We start from the raw sequence: 6,268 nt of genomic DNA, 5'->3' as shown, positions 1-6,268 counted from the left end.
TAGGAGTTGACCAGTCATTGAGTGGGGAGCCAGGGCTGAGAACTTGTGATCGTAAGAGACATTACAGAAGCTGGAGACGCAGTTTGGTGCTAGGACAAGGCGTGTGAGGTGGGCGTGGCCAGACTTGAGGGTGGAGGCAGGCGGGGACTTTGAGAGCATCGTGTGTGTGCCTGTGTGCACCCGTGCACACGTATGCACTTGTGCACCTTTTAAAGAAATTGGATCATACTATGCGTTCTCTTCCAAAACTTGTTTTTCACAGGAAGATCTTCCCACATCAGTACATTTAGATATTGCTCATCCTTTTTAAAAACAGCTCTGGAGTACTACTCTATTATTTGGGTGTACAAAGTTTGTTCAACCAAACCACTATTGGTGTGAGTGGTTTCAAGTTTTTGCTATTAAGAGCAAATGAGCATTACGTAAATACCCATGGAAGAATTTCTGATGGCTTAATTTCTAGGATTGATATTGCTAGGTCAACGACTATGAATATTTAAAATTTTGCATGACCTGCTGTGTTCAGGATTGGCTATTCCCTTACATCCTTAGCGGCAGTGAGTGCTATTTCTTTATTTTTTTGCCAATCTGATGGGCAAAAAGAAAAATCTCGTTTAAAATTTTATTATCGACGTTGAACCCCTTTTCATATCTTTCTTGCCTGTAGGTATTTATTCTGTGAGTTATCAGTTCACGCCTTTTGTTTCCGATTACTTTAGGTCAACTGCCCCTACGGGCTAGTAAAAATGTTACTGTAGAGTTTTGTGACTTCATTTAGCCAGAGCATTCACTGTGTTGGTGAAACAATGAAAATCCATGACTTTCAGTATCTTGGAGTCATTTGTCCTTTCAGTTTTCGCTGAAATCGCAGGGCACTATTTTCTTTTATAACGAGCCATATTTGCTCCTGTCCTTTTTCTCTTGGCCTGTGACTCCCTTAATCCATGGACCCCAAAACTCCTAATTTCCACCAATCAATTTAATCTTTTTAAAAAGAGACATTTAAAAAGGCCTTGAGGAATGCTTTGGGCTCCACATCTTTATTTTCTATTTATGGATTTATGGTTTTCTGGGAAGGAGACACAGATTTTCTTTTGGATATGGCCTGTCTTCCTATTTAGACTTCACAGCTCTCTATCAGCAACCAGACAACTTGTGCCACCAGGAATCCAATTTAGTCCACATGTCTGTTCCAACTAGCATTGGACTGAAACACATCAGACTTGTCCCCAACATGCATCATGCTTAGTCTGTAGCTAGACAAACTGAAAGAAGTAAGTTCTCCTAGGAATTGTGGCACAGACTGCTTTCTGGACCATCAGGGTGGGAAAGAAAAACAACGTAAAGAATTTTAAATACAGATGTAAGGAGCCATTGGAATTATAGATTGGGATGTTCAGAAATCTTAGAATTATGAATTTGGGGTGAAAATGCCCTTTTGATGAGACACAAACCAACTTCCTCCTTTTAGGGGTGATACCCAGATAGGTGCTGTCCAAGCTTGCCCAGCCAGTGAGCAGCAGAGCTGAAATGCAGGCTTCCTGACTTGTGGTCCACAGTTTTTCTTTTTCTTCTAGGCTGCCTCCTCTTCTGATCTAATTGGAGGAAGAATTTTACTTAGGAGATTCATATATTATTAATTCCAAAAGTTACTTTAGTGATCCTCTGTCACAAGGAAGAAAGCTGAGTCTCAGAGAGATGAGGTAACTTTCTTGCAGGTCACAGCACTAGTAGGTATCACCAAGCACAGGGCACAGGTGGCATGTCTTATTGCAAAAGAGGGCTCTCTCTTCCAAGTCACCCTGGTATCCTCCACCAGGGATGGTCCAAGTCCTCAAAGCCAGTGGAAACGTTTTGGAAACTGTCATGGCTGCCCTCAGAAGTGAAGTAATAAGAGGCTCCCTCCTGCTGGTGCTCTGAGAAAACATTGGTCTGTCCTTTAAGGTAGTCTAACCCTGCACCTTGCATCTTACTGAAAAGAAATAATCCTCAGGGTCCTATTGGTTTTGTGACTTGTGGAATAATATATGCATTCAGAGTAGGTGTATTTATATTTTTCTGGTAATAAAATATCTCACCGCTTTCCTACTGTTTAGGTTAGGTTCTGTTGATAAGGAATACTGATTGTAAGTTAGCTTGAAACAGGGGATTTTACTGTAGGAACTGAGATCGCTCCAAAGATTGAGGCAGCCTGAGGAACTGGTCAGCTCCAGGGACCCACTGCTCAGACCATCTCTTTCTCATGGCTTCTTGCTTCTCCTTACACTTCTGCTCAGTTCTCCTCATTACTAACTGGCTGGTTCTGCTTGTTAGATGTTTCTGAACTTTCTTAACTCTGGCTTGCTTATGGCTTTTGCCTGCCATGTCCCTGACTTTCCCTTAGGGCATGCTTATTCTTGTTGCTCTGGGCTCGTTCCTTCCGTGTTTCCTAGTCCCAGCTCTTGCAAGACAGAGAATGTGATTGGCTCAGCTCATCTTTTTGCACTTGGACATGAGTCATAGTTGCCCTCCAGACCATGGGATAGGCTGTCCTTTGGTCTGGTGCCCATCCCTACACTAATCAGATGTGCCCAAAGAAGGGTTCCATCACATGGAAAATCACCTGCCAAATGAAGATCTGTTAGTGGGTCAATTTCTTTCAAAGGGGCTGAAGCATCATAAATACATCTAATGTGTCTGCTTTTTAAAAAATTAAGACTCAAGTATCATGGAACCGAATTTGTTAATTGGCATCTTTTGCAAATTTGAGGGGAATTATAAAAATGTGTTATTCAGGGATTCTTTCAACTATCTAACAGTGAGTCATGACACCACTATAATTTCCCATCCATGGACTGGTTGGGTCTTTTCCAAGTATTTGTATTGGGTTCCACTCCCTCGAAACTGAAATTTCAGCATGTCACTAGCAGAGAATGAACCCATACGCCTTGGCCTCTGAGCTCTGTCCTGAGAGGGTCTTGTGATCTCTATGTTCCTGACCTGGCCATTCCTTGGTAACAGCTTTACTACACTTAAACCTTATTCTCAAATGTAAACCATATTTTATGGCCCATTGATAGAAATCAGTTGACCTAGGAGCTTGGGATGGTGCATGGAGTTGAGTAGACATGCAGAAAAAAGGAATTAACCTTTACTGAGCATCTACCGTGAACCTGGTGTGAACATTATCATTTTATAGACGAGGAAGCTGAGGTTCAGAGAAGGTAGGACACTTGCCCAATGAGACACAGCAAGCAGGTAGTAGAGCTAGAATTTAACGCAGATCTGCCTAATTCAAAATCCCACTCTTTGTATCATAACTTGGAGTTGGTGGGTGAGAAGGAGGGCGGGAGGAGGAGGATATGTCAGGTGAAGAGAATGGAGACGGTTACAGGGAAAGGTGTGCAATATAGATGGGCAAAGAGAAAGTGGTGCAGAGACTGCTGACTGGGGGTGGCAGATTCCTGTTGGAGATGGAGGGAGATTAAACGTCAGAGGCAGCCAGATTCTTGCACAATATAAAGGCCAGCCTAGGGTGTAACTGACATTTTTGGAGGCCTCGGGGAGTCACTAAAGACAGGCATGATGTAACCGAGGCAGCTGTTTAGACTAGAAGGATTAGCCTGGAGACAGGTGTCAGAAGGATTGGACTAGGAAAAGCCTCGAGGTGATTTAGGCACGCATAGCTATGGGGGCCCTGTAATCCTAGGAAATGTTTCACAGCTGGCTTCATCGTCTCAAGCAGGACGCTTTTTCAAGTGCCCTACCTCCTTGTCTTCTCTATGACAGTCACAAGCTTGGAATTGTCAGTCCTGCAGGAACTGAGCTCTGCTACAAAGCATTGCCTCTGGTAGAGAGATATGCTGTTCATCTCTTATAATATATCCTATTTGAAGCTTCCAAATGTTGTGCTTTTTGATTTTTAAAAACAGAACTGATCCAAAGGGTAGTGAGCATGGGAAGCTGAGGCTGTGGTCTAAATTTCCCCTGAAAGTCTTAACCACGGGTGAGATTTTGTATATGTATCAATCATACCATTTCCACGCTTGGTCTCTGTTCCTGTCACTCCAAGTGTGAGAAGAGATAGACAATTGAGATAAAGGAGAAGTTCCTAGGCTTTACCTTCTAGTTCTCCTTTTTCTTTTCCATAGTAAAATTACCATTGAAATTACTTGTAAGAAGTTTCAGGCAATTGGGCTAAGCTACTTGTGGGTTTGTCTTGGGAAGAGTGAAAATCAGTAAATTTTATTTTCTTCTGTGTGTTTTGCAGCTATTGAGGCTATTTATATAATTCGAGCATGCCAATAACACAAATAACATTGGTGCTGAAACATGTCTTTCTGTCACTAGAGATTAAGTATCGAGTTTGGAGGTGGGTTAGTTTGTCAGTTTTATTGGTGAGAAGACTGAAGAGGAGGGTTTAAGCCCTAAATCCAGAGGGGTCAGTAGTAATACAGGTGGAGAAACCCATTGATAAAAATGGTGACAGGTTGAACTGTCTTTTCCTTTTGCCCCAGCCTGAACTTGGAGCCTCTCTTTCTTAACATAGCTGAAGTCATAAAACAAAATTACAACCTTGACAAAACAGAGGAAGAAATCCTATGTACGAACACTAAACTGGTGATTCCCCCAACCCAATGAAATACTAATAAAGCCAAATCAAAAACTTTGATTGGCAGCCCTCAATGTGCAACGCACCATGCTAAGAGAAAACACTGAATAATTTTTCCTTAAGCTTAGGGACAGAGATTTGTGTACTGTCAATGTAATAGTCCGCATTGAAGCAGAGGTGAGTTGTTAAAATTTCAAATTCCACGTAACGACCCCAAGGGCATACTCTGCCCATTGGTTTCTCTGCTGAGTGTTAAAGTCAACTCAGACATTCTCCAGTGCTTAAAGCATAGGCCGTTAGATGTTTCAGACAACACAACGCCCACGGATTCCTAAAACGGCCACGTTTTCAGGGGACTGTGTGGATGTGAAAGCAGGCCCTGGCGATCAAGTCACGGGACTTTAGCGTCAGGGTTGGATGAAGGCCAGTTGCTGGGGGATCCTTAAACCAAGGCCTTAGAGTGGTCTGGTGGCTAGGATCACCATGCCCTCCTCTTGTTCCTGTCACAGCTGGACTGGGGAGAAATAAGGGTTAGGAGAGTCGCAGGTGGAAATTTTGAGGAATACCATATATGCAACAGAATGGAGTTGGTCAAGGCAAGCTTCACACAGGGTCCTGCTGGTGTCTAGTTCTCATCAGGGGAGGCATGGTGGTCCCATCTACAATATATTTGCCTCTCTGGGAGGTCCGGGATCCAAGGCAGACTGGCCACAGTAGAACCAATGATGATAGGTGATTAAGCTCCCTGGAACACAGTGGGAACTTCAGGATTTCTGAACAAAAAGAAGAGCCTGCGTCTGTGCCAACCTCTCGGCAGGAAGAGGGAGTGCATGTAGGCCAAGAACTCTCTGAGGTGAAGGAGGGACACAGCTCATATTCCCCATCTTGAGGCATTCATCTTTTAGAGTCAAGACATGCTTTTGAGTACAAAACAAAGAGCTGTGTCTTCGTGTCCAGGGAAATAGTAAATTCCTACACAGAGGCAGCCTTCAAAGTCTGTGGTCACTTAAGGGTCAGACAGTTCAAGGTTATCTGAAAGAATTGGATTTGCCTGGGTTGGGGCCTGGGGTACAAACCCTCTAGTTTTGAGAAAAACTGAGCAGGGCAGGGACTACAGGAGAATTGGGGATGGTGGTAAAGAATGAAAGCATTTGTTGAGGAATGGAATGCTCCAGAAGCAGTGGCAAATACTCTAGGGAGATACCAGGGATCATGGGGGAAGGGAAGGGAATTGGGGTTTAGAGTTACAGTAACACAACCATGTGGGAGCTCAGAGCCAAATACCTCCATGCCCATCACCCAAGCTTTGAATATCTCCAAGGCCTGTGTAGCCGAAAAAATAAGGATTTCTCAATATTCAGTCAAATATTGGCCACTGTAAAAATGTCACCATTTTCATCAAAGTTTTGTGGTATGAAGGGCTTGGGAAGGTGAACACAAGCAAGGAATTGGTGTGGGTGGTATGCTAGCTGCTAGGGTAGGGGACAGAAAAGGGAGTCCAAGATTAGCTCTTAGGGTCAGAATTGTCCCATTATTTGGAGAGATGACTTACATGCCTGACAAGGTTAAATAACATTAGAATATCTGGTTCAGGGTCCAGTGATATTCTCTGAAAGTTTGTCTGATGTAGCAAATATCTCCATGAGGACTTTCTCACCTTCCTCAGGTCAGTTCCTG

Source organism: Eschrichtius robustus, chromosome 2 (genome assembly GCF_028021215.1).
Source record: "Eschrichtius robustus isolate mEscRob2 chromosome 2, mEscRob2.pri, whole genome shotgun sequence".
Taxonomy (NCBI): domain Eukaryota; kingdom Metazoa; phylum Chordata; class Mammalia; order Artiodactyla; family Eschrichtiidae; genus Eschrichtius; species Eschrichtius robustus.
Note: the sequence above shows the minus strand (reverse complement) of the source record.